The sequence below is a fragment of the Podarcis filfolensis genome, assembly GCF_964270895.1.
Source record: "Podarcis filfolensis genome assembly, chromosome: 3".
Taxonomy (NCBI): Eukaryota; Metazoa; Chordata; class Lepidosauria; order Squamata; family Lacertidae; genus Podarcis; species Podarcis filfolensis.
The window spans coordinates 108,607,787-108,626,853 of record NC_139606.1 but is presented as its reverse complement, the minus strand read 5'-3'; the positions used below and the strand labels follow the sequence as shown (position 1 = coordinate 108,626,853).

At 42.7% G+C, this 19,067-nt stretch overlaps 1 protein-coding gene and 1 long non-coding RNA gene across 47 annotated transcripts in view; one reads left to right on the top strand and one right to left on the bottom strand.

The window, feature by feature from the left end:
* The window catches only part of NRXN1 (neurexin 1), a 986,669-nt gene that overhangs the window by 125,441 nt on the left and 842,161 nt on the right, over positions 1 to 19,067 (top strand). The gene's annotated exons all lie outside the window — the stretch shown is intronic.
* The window catches only part of LOC310758919, a 438,564-nt gene that overhangs the window by 188,198 nt on the left and 231,299 nt on the right, over positions 1 to 19,067 (bottom strand). The gene's annotated exons all lie outside the window — the stretch shown is intronic.

Below are 19,067 nucleotides of genomic sequence, written 5' to 3'. Positions count from 1 at the left end.
ACACGATCGCAGTCACATTATTTTTTTCTTTTTGTTGTTGTTGTGTGTATATATATATATATATTTATATACATAATATGAATAGTGCTACGTAGAAACTGCTTTTGGTTTTTATTTTGTTTTTAATTTGCTCCTCAAATCTTTTGATTTCCTTCTCTCTCCTTTTTTTCAACTGTCTCCCTTACCCTACTTGCAATATAATAACTGTCAGCAAAAAAAAAAAAAAGAGTGAAGATCTGATTGGGAAATGGCTGTGTGTTTTAAGCACAACAAAGAGCAAAGGGAGCCATACTCCCAAGATAGATTGCGAAAGAGAAGAGTCTTGAGTTTGTACCTAGCAAGAGAGTCCTGCTTTGCATTAATGCATGACTGTTTTGAAAATGCGGAAAGCACTTGCTCCTGGCTTCTGGAATGCTCAGAATACAGTTTTGCAACATGATGAAATAAGTGGTGTTTCCCCATCACCGTGTACAAACCCCGCTCCCTTTAAAGTCAGTGTTCATGTTACTTCTGTGTCACTCGTTTGAAAATGAAGCATGGGTTACTTCTGTGTTCTCCTGCATGGACATGAAGGTTGCAAAGCAGCCATTCTTAAAATGCGACACCAATTGCATTTCCATTTGTCTTCAAACACTTGTTTCATGCCTTGTCTCTTTTCATGTTCTTGAATTGTGACAGCATTTACATTTACACACACATGACTCTTACTGTTGTTTCTCTTCTTTGTTCTCTCTCTTTTTGTCTGGCAATGCTTTCTTCATGGAACCATTTCATCAAATCCATAGGTAAAAGTAAAGGTATTACATGACTTCCTTCCTTCTTTAAAGTTTTGTTTGAATGTCATCTATATATACTTTCAATGTATGTCTGAGTGATGCAAACATGTGTATTTAGTGTTGGTGCACTGTGGTGATGGGAGGTAGGTATGTTTTTTTACTGTGAAACACTGCATCAGACTCAAGGTAAGGGGTTGCAAGTAGGAAAGATAGGCAGATGGACCCTCCGACTCAAAAATCGACCACTAAGCTGAAAATTGCTGCTCTTATTTTTAGAAGGAAATCTAAAGTAATTGCATATAAATAAAGTCATTGTACCAGACAGTGTATAGACCATAATAGGTGGCACATTCCTTTTCCGATCGGTTTATGATCTTAGCGTCACGCATAGGGGGAAAAGAGTGAGGAAATTGGCAGGATTTTAGGCAGGGGTTAATTTGTCGTAGCTGACCGCTCTGAGGAGCGAAATCTGTTACATGGTCTTAGAAAGACTCTGCAGAAGAAATGCATTGTGTGGAGAGATTCAGAGGAGAAACTGGGTGGGGTGGGGGTCCCTATTGGTTAAAGGAGATTGCTGGAAGTGTTGGTGGGCAGCTCTTCCAGGATTAAGGGAGCAGCATGGAAGAAGGATCGGAGACAGGTGCTGGAGAAGGGGAGCTGAAGTCGAGTCACCTTCTGAGGTATGTATTCTCTTCTCAATGCCTGGCAAAATGTAAAACTGTCAAAGGCAGCTACGAGGATGATACCACCAGATAGTGACCGAGTGGACAATATTGCTCCAGGCCCAACTACAGTGACGTGTAAGTCCGAGTGCAACTGGTTTTCTGCTCCAGAAGCCGGTGAGATTTCCTTCCTAAGTTGTTAGCTTCGTTTTTACCAATGCCCTTTAAAATAAAACGGGGGAAAGAGATAGGAGAATCGGCAGAAGAGTGGGGAAATGCTTGCCTTTTATCCTTGTTTTGTTTACCTGTGATGAGAGAGTGAATCAAACCTTGTATGATATCATTTGGGTAAGTTTGAAATTGAGTTAGTGTACTGTAATTGAAAGCAAAGTGGCGTTCTAGGCATAGTGAAGCCCATTTTGTCGCTACTGATTTCAAAGAGAAAAATGAAACACAGGCTTGATTTCTTTTCCCTCTTGTTGAAATCAACGTGCTTATCTTTAGGTTAAAATGCCAAGGTGTGTAATATGCCTAATTATTCTTTTTTCTTGGAGGAAAATTGTTTTAGCAAATTAATTGCACTGGATTAATAGCAGGATGAGCATGGAATGTTCACCCCCATAAGAACACCACACACTAAATTTCACCGAATGTGTTATAAACCACCAATAAAACCCTTTTCATTCTGTTATAATTGTGGGTAGGTTTATTCTTTCATTTCCCTTCTTTATCTGGGTTCTGCTGTACAGTGAATTCTAGACAACTCTGCCCCCCAACCCCCCCAAAAAAAGAATAGTGGCTATTATATGGCTTTTGAAATTGTTGTTTTATTTTAGCGTCTTGAAGTGTCAGCGACACAAAGTTAAAAAAGTAGCCCTATAGCCTATTGAGCCTGTGTTATGGTAGGCTTAGAATACATGAAAAGTAATGATAGAGTTCTTGAGATTTAAATGTCGTCGTTCTAGGACCTGTTGTGGAATGGTAAAAGGGTGGAAAACTAATTGCATCTAGACAGTTGCAACTGGGTTGCCAATTTTTAGGCACGTGGGCACATTTTGGATTTTTGAGCCAGTACCATGGACAGTTCCCCATCCCTATTCACTATTTTCTCTCCCCAAGGACAGCCCCTCTCAGAGTTGGTCAAAGTTGGGTCCAGTAGAATTAAACTAAGCAGGGGGTAAGCACATAGAGCTGGAAAGAGAAGTGGGAAAGAACATCACTCTTCCAACTTCCTCCTTCAACTCTATATCCTTTTCAAGGGAGGAAAAAGGTAAATGCCCCCACCATGTCATGACTGGGGGAGAGGGAGTGAGTAATGGTGTGTGTTTGTGTTCTCAGAGGTGTGTTGGTGCCAGGGGGCAGTTCCAATGCACCCATGGTATCACATTGCCAACCCCTGTCTTAAAGATGACCTTCCGAACCACAAGACATGTTTACATTGACACGCTTTCTGCTTCATGTATAGTTGAAAAAACAAAGCAAAAACCAAGAAGGCTTTAGACATATTTGTATCCCCTTTCAAGCTTAACGGGGATTGTGCCTGAATGTTCATCTACTGACAATATAATATTCAATTCTGTAATATTTGCCTATTGACAGTACGTCATATGCAACAGGCCTTGTGAAAGCCAAATGAATTTTCTCTGAGGAAAGCAAAGAAGAAAAGGATTATGCCTTGATGTCTAGTTAGACTAATTATCCGAAACCCATATTTACAGGAAATGTCAGGTTAAGAGCTACATGGAGAATTGCTCCCATTTCATGTCAAATGAGGATATGAGCCGTGATCCAGCTAAAATAGTCCAACCACATCATTTTCAGTTTGACTGGGTTATTTTTCTGACATTTTGCTCTCTTGCTTACATTCATTCCTTTGATGTGAGAGCACTGAGATGTGCGATTTGGAGTGTTATTGATAATTTATATTGCATGCAAATTATTGCTGTGAATGGAAGGAAAAATGGGAATTGAAAATTTGCTCTGTTCATGACACTGCAATATCAGGCAGTATATAGTACTGCATGAAAAATGGATGCATGGTACGTGGCAGCTTTTCTTATTTTTTATTTAAATCAACCAGCACTGGCCAACACAGCTTAAGAATTGGTTCTCAAATTCTCAATATTTATTTGGTGGGCTTGAGTACATTTTTACTTTCTTGCACTGTAGTCCATTGCACACTTACCTGGAAGTAAGCCCCATTGAACATAGTGGAACTTATTGCTGAGTAAACATTCATAGGATTGTGTTCTTATTATACTATTATCCTTGGTTGAAAACTTTCTGCTGCAATTCTTTAACCCCCCCCCCAATAGTCCAGTATACACATATAAATTTCTCTTTCCCTCTCTCTTATCACTTGGTTAATCCATATCTCATACCTCTCCACTCAGTGTTTTAGCTGTCTCTGCTGAAAAGCACTGTCTGAGCTGATACTTGGTGATGTGAAAGTTGTATCTGTGGTGACTCATCTTCTGCTGGGTCATTCACACACATGCGGGCTATTTCTTCATTGTGCACTCAATCAATATACATGTGTGAAATGACCTTTAGGAAGATTTATGAAAGAAGGCAAAGCCATGATCAAATTTTCTGCAATCCCAGATTATACCTTGCAGCATATTCAACATTCATGTTTACTATATTAGTATAGCAGTTTAAAATAATGAATTGCTAGGGGTATGCATTTGCTTCAAAAACAAATGAAAAATGAAACAAGGGCACATTCATTCATTTTTAATCTATTTCTATGTGAAATAAATTAAAATCCTTTCATTTAATTTCTCCCATTTGTTTATTAAGGGGGGGATTTCTGAAACTGACAAAGGGGCACAACATTGCTTTGCATTGCATTTATATATAGTTACATCTAGGGAACTTTTTTTAAGGAGGGGGATTCTTGGAGTGTTCTGAAAGTGTGAAGGCATGAAGCACTAAACACTGGGATGCTTAGAGAATGGGAAACCTATTTAATTGTGTATTACACAGGGACCCTTTCCCCAACATATCTGAAACTTGGCATGTCTGAGGGCTTAGGGGCATCGTGCAACACTGGCAGAATTCATGTCATTTGGGTGGAAAACTCCAAAAGTGCAGGCATCAGAATACAGGCTGGGTCTTCATTGCAATAAATGTAGAAACTAAATGAATGAGATTTAAAAAAATAAGAATAATGAGACTAACGGAAAAAAATGAAACATATGAGGCAATAATAGACCAGAAAACAAAACAAATGGGGCTGCCAGAAGGTAATTGAAAAATGGCATGAAAAATTTCCAAGCACCCCTTTTGCTGTGAATGATGCAGCTGCAGTGCCAGCAAAGCGTTATGCTACGTGCTTGCATTGTATTGCATTGGTATAGTTTGTTTGCAGGCCCCAATTCGTACAGCAGTGCAGTGTGCTATGGGATTAGGCTGCTAGTGACACTTGCCTCTCTGGGTAAACTGGGAGATAACTCCCTCCCCAGCTGTACTTACCCCTTCCTCTCAGCCACACCCAAGTGTTTTTGCCCAGGCGGAATGTGTCATTCAACTGTGACAATGCCTCTAGCTGTTCCTGGATGGAGAGATGCATAGGCGGGTGCCCAAACCTCTTGACTTTTGCATGGCCTGTTGCAAAAAGGAATGCGGCAGAGTTACTGCCCGCCCCTCCCCCCTGCCTCAATTTGCCTCTGGCTCTAACCTTCCCTGACATACGGCCCTTTGAAAGTTCCCCACAATGGAGTGCCAGCTCTCAGTCTGAAAAAGGTTCCTCGCTGCTGTTCTGTAGCCTTAATGCGCAGGCGTGACTTAACAATCTGACCAAGCGGTGTCTTGTGAACCAGCATGCAGTGGTGGAGCTTCATGCTCCGGCACCGGGGGTCGGAGAGCAGGTGGGGCGGGGCTGGCATGCGTCCCGGGGGTGTGGCACGTGTCCTGGGGGTGTGGCGTTGCGCCTGTAGGGGCGTGGCGCCCAGCGGGGTGGGCAGCTGTGATGGCACCCCGCCGGGGTTGTGCTGCCGGGGTCGGTGCGCTCCCTGCGCACGCCTCTTCCTCCGCCAGTGCCAGTGTGGAGCTTCTACCATAACTAAGCAGGAAGGCTAGAATTTTAGAAGGCTGCCACTGGGGGGCATTATCAGGACATATAACTGAAAAGCGGGTGCTTTCCGCAGGAGGAGAAAGTGTTTGCAAAAAGTGCTGTCTCGTTTTAAAAGCAGCTCTACTTTGCACCCTTTCTGGAGCCACCTTGTCATGGCGTTCCCTCCCCTTTGTTTCCCAATCTCTTTGACAAAGTCCCATGTGGGCCTAAGGCCTATATGTTAGGTACCTTAGGTATACCTTCAGGTATACTGGCCTCAGCCCTGTATACCTGAAGGAGTGTCTCCACCCCCATCGTTCAGCCTGGACACTGAGGTCCAGCTCTGAGGGCCTTCTGGCAGTTCCCTCACTGCGAGAAGTGAGGTTACAGGGAACCAGGCAGAGGGCCTTCTTGGTAGTGGCGCCCTCCCTGTGGAATGCCCTGCCATCAGATGTTAAGGAAAGAAACAACTATCTGACTTTTAGAAGAAATCTGAAACTAGGTTTTAATGTTTGATCTTTTATCGTGTTTTTACTATTCTGTTGGGAGCTGCCCAGATGGGCTCTGTTGGGAGCTGCCCAGATGGGCGGGGTACAAATAAAAATAAAAATAATGATAATAATGATGATTATGATGATAATAATAATTTATTATTATTATTTTTAAATATTTATTTAATTTAAATATTATTAAAAACAAAAAAAAAATTTCCTTCCAGTAGCAATTGTTTTGTTTTGACTATGGCAGACCAACACGGCTACCTATCTGTAACTTTAAATATTATTATTAGTAGTAGTAGTAGTAGTAGTACCCTGCCCATCTGGGCATATAATGATGATGATGATGATGATGATGATGATGATGATAATGATAATAATTAATTATTATTATTATTTCTTTAACAAAATTTATATGCTGCTTGATCAGAGTAAAACTTCTAAGCTGTTTACAGGAAATATTAACAGAAAAAAATTAAAACAGGGATCATTAAAACGACCAGTGAAATAAATTAAAGCACGTTAACATCTATCTGTTGTGATAGGTGTCAGGGTACTGACAACTTCCCCTTCCCACACAGAAGCTAGAATGCAAACATCGGGAGTCCTTTTGCCTGAGCTGCTTGAGGTTTGATGTAAGAATTCCCGTTGTCACACCAGCTCAGCCACTTGCTGTCATAGACTTTGCTGCCAAGAGCATGATACAGTAGAGATATCACGCTTCTGTGTAATGTACAAGGCAAAGCAGACCTCTCTCTCTTTCTTTGAATATGTAATGATAATTTCTTCAAATGTCTTTTAAAAAATACCATATGACATTATGAAACAGGAGGGCTCGCATATTATTTCAGTAATCTTATGCATAAGGATTGATTGACCTTCAAAAGTTATTCTGTGTTAATTTCCTGTATGAATGCATGGTAACGGAATTAATGAAATTAAAGGGAGGATTATTAAAATTTGATGTAAAGGGCATATGCTGGCACGATGAAACATGCTCTCCATAACATCAGTGTGGGAACCAAACCCCAGACTTTGATATCACTAATGCTTTTACACCAGTGGTTCCCAAACTTTTCCGGGCCACTACCCTCTTTGCTCTCTAAACTCGTCTCCAGTTTCCACTACCCTATAAAAAGCATTACTCAGAATAAACGTTTGTATGACCCACTGAGGAAGATAATAGCAGGATAATTTTTTTTTTAAAAAAAGAAGCAATTTATTGAACATTTAAATTAAAACTATTTAGTTTTATTCAACAAAATTGATGAGCTTGATTCAGTGATTCCAGCTTTTCAGAGTCCGATAGTCATTTAAACCCCCAGCACCCTCCCCTGCCACCCCCTTGCCTCTTAGCACCCCCACTAGGTAACCCCCCACTGACCCACATGTCCTGCCCTCTTTGGGAACCACTGCTTTACAGTCATGTTAGTTATGTCCCTCTGTGGCAAAGGACCATAACTGGAGGGAAAAGGAGAATGGAAAACATTTTCTCTGGTTTTCTGCAACACAAAAAAACTTTATTTATTAAGTACTATGCACTATCATTGAACCACGTTGCCAAGTGCTCTTGCTATATTGTTTTAGATGCCTGCTGAAAACTAATAAAACTAAAAATCAGCAAGCCTACTCAGACATAATATAAATTGTTGTTGTTGTCGTTTAGTCGTTTAGTCATGTCCGACTCTTCGTGACCCCATGGACCAGAGCACGCAAGCACTCCTGTCTTCCACTGCCTCCCACAGTTTGGTCAAACTCATGTTCATAGCTTTGAGAACACTGTCCAACCATCTCGTCCTGTCGTCCCCTTCTTCTTGTGCCCTCCATCTTTCCCAACATCAGGGTCTTTTCCAGGGAGTCTTCTCTTCTCATGAGGTGGTCAAAGTATTGGAGCCTCAGCTTCATGATATGTCCTTCCAGTGAGCACTCAGGGCTGATTTCCTTAAGAATGGATAGGTTTGATCTTCTTGCAGTCCATGGGACTCTCAAGAGTCTCCTCCAACACCATAATTCAAAAGCAATAATATAAATTAGTTTATGTATATTTTGGGTATCTTGCTGGTCTTACCTGCACTTTATTGATAATTCATTATGTGTGTGATTATGTGGTCTGTATTCCCCCTAAAAACAAACAAACAAACAAACAAACAAACAAACAAACAAACAAACAAACAAATATAAATATTATCATCCAGAGATAGGGGCTGTCATGGAGGTCAACACCCTTTCCCAACAGATTCATGGGAGGCAGCGGAGGTCTTGAACCACTGCCTGAGACCAGTGATCAATTATGTGTTGGCAAACAAACTGAGGCTTAATCCAGACAGCGTAGAAGTTTGTTTGGTCATCAGGAGAAGTGATTATGGAGTGCGCTGTTTTGGATTAGTTGCATTCTCATTAAAAGGTCCTGGGGTTCTTTATTTTGTGGGTGAGGGGAGGGGTGTTCTTATGCCTTAAAACATTTATATCCTGTCTTTTAGCCTCCCCAATGGCTCACAATATCACATGAAACAATCCATTACTGTCTGTAAAACACACACACAGACACGATGAATAAATACTATATCCAGGCAGAATCATGGAATTGTAGAGTTGGAAGGGACCCTGAGAATTGTCTAGTCCAGCCCCCTGCAATGCAGGAATATGTAGTTGTCCGCTACAAGGATCAAACTTGCAACCTTGGCATTTTCAGCACCATGCTCTAATTTCAAAACAAACTCAGAAGTTCCAGTGGTGGTGTAGGTTTCCCTGCAAATCCATACAGAATCTCTGGACCAGGCTTTAGAAACCGCTGTCTCAAAGTGCTCGTAGCCCTAGCCTGGTGTAGCAAATATTATTTAGCAAAGAATGGTGGATTTTCTGAGGTGATGCATTTAGGGGAGTTTAGTAAGAGTGCTGTCCTGTGCAAAAGTAATCCCCATTGCATTTGCTGTTGCGTAACCTCAGATAGTTATGTGTAGAATTGCACTGAATAACTTAGGCTCAGAATTAGCCTAAATAAAAACAAGTTATTTAGCATTTTTCTCAGCTCTTCTGCTACCTGCTGCCCCCGCCCTCAGAAACCCAGCAAGTCTCTGTGTCATCACCATCCATAAAGAATCTTTATATATATATTTTTGGGAATACACCAAGTCTTTTTTTTCTTTTCAAAGTCCTAGAAGACTTTTGGAAGTCATCCAGTTCTACTAACCCTTCTGACTTCCTACTTCAGAATTACCAAGTCTAGGAGCCTCCTGCCCAGGGACATAAATCATTTTAGCATGTGTGTCATCTCTGCTGTTCGCTCAGAATGAGAATAAGATTTGCTTTTTTAAAATTCACATTTCCAGCATGAGAGATACAGAAGAGGCAAGGTGATACCTTCTATGGCACCAACGACTACTGGTTAAAAAGAGCATGCAGGCATTCAGCTACTCACAATCTGATCCAGTGAGCCAGGATCTCACCTTGCTTGTTTTCATGGAATTCCACCTCTGTGATCCATATTGCACCATCAACTTCTGTTATTAATTATTACAATAAACGACACAAAAAAATCAGCACATCAGGTTGTAAGGAAAGGAGATGAGGAATGGAAAACAAGAGTTTCAAGGTTCTCAAAGTGTCCAAACAACCACTTTGAGAAGCTTACATTTGTATTCTAGCCATTATCCAAGAAGCTCAATTATTGTTACAGCAATTCGGTGAAATAGGTTATAGCAGGAGTAGAGGAACACTCTGCTCCCCATTCAGACACACAAGAGGCAAAGTTTAAGGGTGCATTCCAACCAAGCAAAAATTGTGTGAGGTGTAAAGACTGGTGTGTGGCCTGGGGACAGTCTGGGGAAATTTCCAGGCCAAGCAGGGGAGAAGCTGGATGTGGCTCCCCCAACCCCACCCCATAATCTTCATGGCTGAGAGGATTTGAACTGGTTCTCCCCAGTCTTCATTTAGTGATCTACTGTCAAGGGCGCTTCCCAACCAAAGGAATGTGCATGGCAGGTAGTTAAGTATTTATTGCCAAAGATAACACAGTCGCTTCTGGATACCTCTGGATATCCACATACAGTCATACCTCGGGTTACGAACGCTGAGGGTTGCGCGTTTCCGGGTTGTGAACCGCGCCGAACCTAGAAGTACCGGACCGGGTTAGTTCCGGGTTTTGGTGCTCTCACATGCGCAGAACCGCAAAATGATGTCACGCATGTGTGCAGACACAACGCTTCAGGCTGCGAACGCTACGGGTTGCAATCGTGCCTCCCACACGGATCATGTTCGCAAACCGAGGTATGACCATACACTAATTTAACTACTAGGCAGCTATTCCCAGGTCTACACTCCATGGAACAGTTGCAGCATCAAGAGACCACTCCCTCTCCACCTGTATCTTTCACTGACAGGCTGCGTGCACCTAGCCAGAGAAAGCATCATGGTGGAAACTTCCTCTGTTCACCCCTTTTCATTTCCATCCTGGTTCTGGGAGACAGTGCTGCATGAGAAGAACTTGGCCCTTCACTTGCCTGACTTGCCTCTTCCTCCTCTTCTTCTGACCCACCCTGTGCTCCACCCTTCAGCTCTGAAGCTTCGCCTGCCTCTGACTCTTTCCTCCTGGCTGGTACAAGTCTCCACAAACCACTGTCCCCCCTCTCCCGAGTCAGACTCCAGCCCCTCTTCCCCCAGTGCACACTCGTCAGCATCCTATCAGTCTCTGACATCTAATTACCATATTAAAAATTATTCCTGTACTATAATTGTAACTCACTCTGCGTGGGGCTGCCCTTGAGACTGACCCAGACACTCCAGCGGGTGCAGAATGCCGCGGCGAGACTCCTTACGGGGTCCTCGCTGCGGGAGCACATTCACCCGGTGCTATACCAGCTGCACTGGCTCCCAGTGGAGTACAGGATCAGGTTTAAGGTACTGGTCTTAACCTTTAAAGCCCTATATGGCCTAGGACCCTCGTACCTACGGGACCGCCTCTCCTGGCATATCCCGCGGTGGACCTTAGGGTCTTCAAACAAAAACATCTTGGATGTCCCGGGCCACAGGGAGGTTAGATTGGCCTCAACCAGAGCCAGGGCTTTTTTGGCTGTGGCCCCAATCTGGTGGAACACTCTGTCACAAGAGACTAGGACCCTGAGGGACTTGTCATCTTTCTGCATGTCTTTGGCCAAGGCACAGTCTGACCCCCTCCTTTGGTAATCCTCAAAGAACGCTAGCCCAATGGTTGCCATTAATTTGATTCTGAATTGATTTTAGAATGAATTGATTTTAGAATGTATTTCAATTAATTGAATGTGATTTTATGTAAACTGTGTTGGAAACAGGGGGTCTGCAGGACTTAGCTTATTGGTAACCACTGTTCTAGATGGTTTACATGGAAAATTGCATCTGCTATACAAAGCAGCTTCTATTATAAAAAGGGGCACACAATATAGCAATATAGTTTGAGTCTTAATAGTTTGTTCATATTTACTGCTTGTTCGGTATTTACTGTTTGAGATTCAGCCCCAATATGCCTCTTGCGGTCATACAGGGATGAGGAAGTTCAAGAACCCTCCCCAGGCCATTCACCCCTCACTGATTATGTTCTCTGTCCTCCTTGAGTGGTCTCTGGAGCAAACAGGACATGACTACAGTGGTCTTCAAGAATGTGCACATCAGGACTATATGGGGTGGAGACTTTATCTCTTCTTCTTCTTCATTGGACTTCAGCAAATAACCTCATTTCAGTAGGTGCCTACCTGTTTGACATTAGTGTAAAAATAAACACGGGTGCAGGCACATGGGAACTCTGGTTGTCTGAATCCACTCAACTATGCTTTCAGCCTTCCCACTGAATGTAATTCAGCCAAGGACATAGCAAGGAAGGTCTTCTTGTCCAACCCAGCCGTCTCTTTCCTCATGAAGTGTGGCATATAAAATCTTCGCACCTATCTATGTCAAACTAATTACCCACCGTGAGTCACAAAGAAAAGCCCTGAACATCTAGCTGTATCTAGCTGTAATTCTCCTGAGACCAAAAAAAACCTGGAAAACAGGCCAGAGAGAGATCTAAAAATATATTTCCTAATACTCTTACTAGGTAAAGGAGATAGTAAGGAGCTCCTTCCGTTTCCTGAGCAATAATAATAATGATGATGATGATGTAGTTTCACAGAAATATAACTGTGTTACCACAACAACAACAACAACAACAACAACAATAATAATTTATATCCTGTCCTCCCCAGCCAAAGCCAGGCTCAGAGCGGCTAACAACAATAAAAGTAACACATTTTACATAAAATCACAATCAATTAATTAAAATACATTCTAAAATCAATTCATTCTAAAATCAATTCAGAATCAAATTAATGGCAACCATTGGGCTAGAGTTCTATGAGGATTACCAAAGGAAAACATCCTGTTGTGTATGCATAGGTTAGAATGCCATGAGGAAAGTATATGGAGAACCATATGGGGCACATTGGTCACTAGAGTTCTGGAGCCAATGTTCTGACTGGTAAATTCAAGGAGGTTAAGGCTTTCGCTAGCTACTAACCATGGTGGTTTTATTCTGTCTCCACTGTCAGAGGTGGTGCGCTGGAGATCACAAGTGGGCAGAGTGCTGCTTCACTCAGGTCTTGCTTGTAGGGTTCCCCATTGACATTTGGCTGGCCACTTTGAGAAAAAGGATGCTGAACTCGATGGGCCTTTTGTTTGATGCAACAGGGCTCTTTCTCATATAAACTCCAGCACTCAGCAGCTAACCTTTCCCACAGCAGATAAGGGGAAATGAGGCTGAGGTCTCCCAAGTTACAAGAAAGGAGATTCTGATTAATCATCAGAAAGAACTTTCTGATGGAAAATGCTGTCTGGCAGTGGAACAAACTCCCTTGGGAGGTGGTGGACTCTCCTTCCTTGGAGGTTTTCCAGCAGAGGCTGGATGGCCATCTGTCATGGATGCTTTAGCTGTGATTCTGCATTGCGGAGGGTTGGAATGGATAGCCCTCTGGGCCCCTTCCAACTCTACAACTCTTATTACTCTTCAGAAGGTCAAGCTACACATTGCATTTCAGGTGCCCCACCCATCACCCATCAACAAGCAGCATCCTTGGCAATAAATGCTTTGCATTAGAGAAAGAACAGAAGGGGTGCTGCATTTCTCCACTTCCAAATGCTTTCCCTTTGAAATTTCCGTTCCGAAATGACTTTTATGTCCCTCAATGTTCTGGAGCTGTGTTCACTTCACCAACATGGGTCTGGAATCTTGGAGGTATAAAAGCAGCTTGGGGGGGTGTATTTTCAGGTGGAAATAGGTTCTGCCCTCCTTCTCCTATATGATTACACTTCAGGGTGATTCAGCCAAACATAAACAGTGTTTGTCTAACAGCACGTTTTTTAAAAGTCTCCGCAATTAAGTTTGATGGAACTTCTCTTTGGATAGTGTCAATGTGCTATTAATAAAGGCCCTCTGCCAGTATGTTAAGATCTGCTAGGTAGGCTCCTCTCCCAGACTCTGAGCTTATTATAACTCTGATGATATTATTATTATTATTATTATTATTATTATTATTATTATTATTATTATACCATCCTATACCCAGAGGTCTCAAGGTGGTTCACAGAACAAAATCGAAATGTAAAACTAGAAAATATGTAATCAAAATAAAATCAACAACCCATTAACCCCCCTCCCCCAAAACCCACATTTTAAAAGGGCATAGGATGTCAATCAAATCATCCAAAGGCCTGATTAAAAAGGAATGTTTTTGCCTGGCACCTAATGATGTGTAATGAAGGTGCCAGGTGAACTTCCCTGGGGAGAGCATTCCGCAGATGGGGAGCCACTGCAGAAAAGGCCCGTTCTCATGTTGCCACCTTCTGGACCTCTCGAGGAGAAGGCACACAAAGAACGGCCTAAGAAGATGATCTTGGGATCTGCGTAGGTTCATATGGAAAGAGGCAGTCCTTGAGGTATTGCGGTCCTGAGATATTTAAGGCTTTATAGGACAAAACCAGCACTTTGAATTGGGCCCAGAAACTAATTGGTAGCCAGTGCAGTCAGACCAGGATTGATGTAATATGCTCAAATCGTCTTCCTCTGGTTAGCAACCTGGCCACTGAATTCTGCACCAGCTGAAGTTTCCAAACCGCCTTCAGAAGCAGCCCTACATATAACAAATTTCAGTAATCTAGCCTTGAGGTTACCAGAGCATAGACAACAGTGGTTAGGCTATACCTGTCCAGAGAAGGGTGTAGCCAAAGCTGGTGGAAGGCACTCTTGACCACTGAGGGCACCTGAGCCTTGAGCAACAGCAAAAGATCCAGGAGTACCCCCAAGCTATGAACCTGCTCCTTCAGAGAAAGTGTAACTCCATCAAGAGCAGGCGATCTCCCACCCATCTGGTCTAGGGAATCACCCACTAACAGTGCCTCAGTCTTATCTGGATTGAGTTTCAGTTTGTTGGCTCTCATCCAGTCCATTACCGAGGCAAGACACTGGTCCAGCACTTCTACTGCCTCACCTGCAGATGTAAAGGAGAAACAGAGCTGAGTGTCATCAGGATACTGTGCGCAATGTATTCCAAACCTACAGATAAACCCACCCAGCGGTTTCATGTAGATGTTAAACAATGTGGAGGATAGGATTTGAGCCCTGTGGAACCCCACATTGAAGGATCCACAGCTGAAAAGCATTCCCCAAACAACACCCTCAGGGAATGACCATCCAACCTCCGCAAAGTGGTGTCACCCACCAAGAGGTGGCATATCAATAGCCCAAGCCATTTAGGTGTTCCAGAGGTCAGCCAGGGCTTCGTCAGGGGCACCAGTCATAACAGTTGTAAAAAACCCCAGAGCCATTTGGAATCCCACTGGATCCATCAGCCTCCGAGGGTGGATCGTCCTAATAGATTCCCCGCCTCTGCGGAGGGGAAAAGGTCTGACAGCCTCAATCTCAACAGGAAGTGATCTGACCATGACAAGGGACTGGTCAATGTGCCCCACCTTCAAATCACCCTCTTCCTACCCAGTTGAGAAAACAAGGTCCAGGGTGTGGCCTGCCATGTGCTCAGTTAAAAACAACTCAGTTAAAAACAGTTAAAACACTAAAAATAATAATTAAAAGAAGAAGCCCTCTCTGCTGGGCAGCAGCAGCAGTCCTTATAAAACCTGTCAGGCCCCACTCTAGGCCAGGTGGATAGAGACAAGAGCAGTTCCCTCAGGCTCTCAGCAGGGTGGTCCTTACATAGTAAACATGGTCCCTTGATATATGAGATTTGTGTTTCCTGGCTGGAAAACAGCTGTTTAGGAAGTAGATGGTGTACTCAGTCTTGTCTTCCAAGTTTGGGCTTGTCAGGAATTAATACACAGGATTCTGCACCAGCTGAAACTTCCATAGTGGTGCTGCAATATCCTGCCCACAAGCCACATAGTAGATTGAAGGAACGGTTATTAGGCTTGCTCTAGTGGTGATTGGCATACTGGGCTAACAGGCAGAGGTCACCTGTTTTCACTAGAAAAATTCCACAAAGGTCATGCCTTACTTCAATGCTGGTCAACCATGCTGGGCTAAAAGAAACCATTTGCATACCTCTTACTTTATTTCCTTTGAGCAGATAGAAATGGCACGTGCCCAATTTCTCCCTCCCTCCCCCGCCTCCGCTGCCCAATTTGCAGGTCATCTTTCAGTTCTTCCTGCAGCACTTACTAAATTAACATCTGACACATTTTAACGGGGACAGGTGATAAACACCCGTACCTGGCAGACTTCGCTTCCTCACAGTTCATCAGCATCTTATAATACTCCTTGCTCACTCCCATCTTCCAGCAGCAGAAGGATGCTTCATAAGAAAGGCTCTGTAACTGCTTTTCAATCAGAAGATTGCAGTTTAAGCATTCTGAACATTGACACCATGTACGTACCTTCTAGTCTTTCTTTGGCGATCACTCATGGCTGAATAAGATTGTCTTCCATGAACACAAGTCTTAATGGTGTGTCCGTAAGTGACTGTGGAGGCCAATTCTGGATCCACACTCCCTTCCACTGTGGGGACGTAGGTACATGCAGTTGAACACTACCCTCTATATTTCTTTCCACTCTGACAAAAGATATCTAAGACAATTTTTAAGGGGATCCCGAAGAAGAGACTATCACTGCCTGTCAACCCTACCTTTGCCTCTTCAACAAGGCACTGCCAACCACTTCTCCCCACAGCTGTTCCTGCACAGCAGGAATGTGAGAATTTGATTCAAAAAGCCTAATCTTATGGCGCCAGTTGCACATTTTTGGTGATGAAAATGTAGTGAATGTGTTGCAGGAGCTGTTATGGCCACGATTTTCTCCTAGAAAAGAAGTGATACCCGTGATAGTCATAACTGAAAAATCATGTGAAGATGCATGAAGGAAACTACAGTTAGGATAAGAAAAATGTGCTTCAAAGCTTTTCAAATAACCAGTGCCTATTAGCCACAGCTATGTGGATCATATGCTCTTTGCAGTGGGCAGTATTTGGAAAATAGAATTATTGAAATGTGGAGTTGGAAGGGACCCTGAGGGACATCTAACCCAACCCCCTGCAGTGCAAGAATCAACTAAAGCATCCGTGACAGATGGCCATCCAACCTTTGCTTCAAAACCTCCAAGGAAGGAGAATCCACAAACTTCCAAGGGAGTCTTTTCCAACGTCAAACAGCTCTTACCGTCAGAAAGTTCTTCCTGATGTTTATTCGGAATCTCCTTTCTTGTAACTTGAAGTATCGTGACATGTCTTGTGCAGGTATGGATGCATCTTTCTGGGTTTCTGTGGCCAGTTTGCATATGTTCGTTCATAAACCCTTTCTTAATACCTGAAGGAGCGTCTCCACCCCCTTCGTTCAGTCTGGACACTGAGGTCCAGCTCTGAGGGCCTTCTGGCGGTTCCCTCACTGCCAGAAGTGAGATTACAGGGAACCAGGCAGAGGGCCTTCTTGGTAGTGGTGCCTGCCCTGTGGAACGCCTTCCCATCAGATGTCAAATAAATAAACTATTCGACTTTTAGAAGATATTGGAAGGGAGCCCTATTTAAGGAAGTTTTAAATGTTTAATGTCTTACAGTGTTTTTAATCTTGTGTTGGGAGCCCCCTGGGTGGCTGGGGAAACCCAGCCAAATGGACAGGGTATAAATGATAAATTATTATAATATTATTATTATTTAAATCTGCATTTTTGTTGGGGGGAAATCCATGTAAAAGTGCATTATTTTCAGCACTTTCCCCCGCAAAGTTCACATCTGTGCATGCATTCTACCCTAGAATACACTTCTTGTATACATTTATCATGGAATACACAGTTATATATACATCACGGTACTTATTGTGATGTGAGGGCTGCATGACAATGTTCAGATAAATGGGGAAAATAAAGGACAAGTTGGTTTCTGCCCATGCATTTGTCCAGGAACTGCAAATTGGGTCACTTCTCTTAAAAATGCAGAATGAGTAAGATCTCCAAGCAACCCTAGTCTTGAGGTAGTTTTCATTACTATGCAAGTCAGAGTTACTCTGGAGAGCCTCATTGTGTGTGTGTGTGTTTGTGTGCACATAAAACTGAGCAAATGTGATGTGGGTAAATAGAAGTGCCGGTATTATCTCAGCTTTCATATCAAAGCAGTTGGCATTACAGTAGTAGCAAAGGGCAGCAGTGATAATTATGAAAGAACATTCGTTTCTCGTTCAAGTCTTGCCATGTGCCTGACACAGTTCTGAATGTTCCTGTTAGTCATATGTTACCCAAAGATCATTTGCTGTTCTCCATCTCTTTTTACTTCCTCTGCGTATATTCTCTCAACACCTAAGACTGGGTTGTAGCGGAATCCTGTCCATCCCCCTGGAGCTTTGAATTGATCAGCAAACTCCTTTCCTTGCTATATGGGATGCGTGTTCTGCTGGTATGATAAATGACATGTCCCAGGGTGTTTGTGGGTTCGTTCCCCCTCCCCATGTAAGCATCTTGTCAGCTTTTTTTTTTTTTTACCAAGCGTGAGTGATTTTCAGTGATTTTCTTTTTCTGCAGATACTTCAAATTGAATTAGAACTCCAGAGGGAAAATATCTTATTCTGCCATTAATTTACAGATATATAATCTCTTAAGGACTGAAGGTGTCTCCCTCACCTTTTCTTTCTCTGCTCCCCCTACCTGTTTTTAAGCTTCTGGCTAGGATAATGAGCCTATATATTAATTTTTAGATTTCTCCCTCTCACCCTGAGATACTATGACAACTCTGCTCATTTTTAAAAGAGTTGATTTTTTTCTTTGGCTTCTCTTTGGGGGTTTGAGCAAACCGAATTCACAGTTTTATCATGAACTGCGCCTTTCTGTCTGCTTCTATTATTATTTCCCCCCCACCATAAATATGTAACTATTGAAGCTGGCTCTTCTCTTCTCTTGGATGCCCCAGAAGTGAAAATGCAAGAGAGAAAAGGAAATGGTAATAAAGATTAGATCCCTTCTGGTGTGGGTCATTGCCACCTTCCCTACAATAAAAGGGGATGACTAAGGACTGAACCAAACCATAAATGTTCTTCACTCGCTCATTCACTGGCAAATGGGGAAGGGGAGAAATCCAGTTCCGTTTGCATTTAAAGGCACTTTGCACTTTGCAATACAATACGTGAACTGGAACAGAGCCATCCTTTGAAATTCCCTGAATTTTGCCATACAATCTTCCAGCCAAGTAATGTGTACAAAAATATACATCCAGTGGTAAAATGTGCACACAAATTTATGTATCAATGAAAATAATTTGCAATATGAATTATATTAGGGAGAAATGTGTAATTATGAGAAATTGTGCTAAAATGTGTCTACATTCTCATGAAGACTTTTAAAAAACGCATTGTGTATGTATCTGTGTGCATGAAATCTTTCATGATTTGTTCCATTCACACCATGCAGGCAGGAACATCCTACAACCATCTGTGCCATTATGAACAGCGCATTCAATACATGCTTGCTGTAAGATGCTGCAGGCTGTGTTGAGAACCAGGAAGTTCAGATCTCGAGTCTGCCGTGAAGTTAGTAGGGCTATTGTGATGACCTCCTTAAGGAGCTGTTGCAAAAGTCAATGTACCG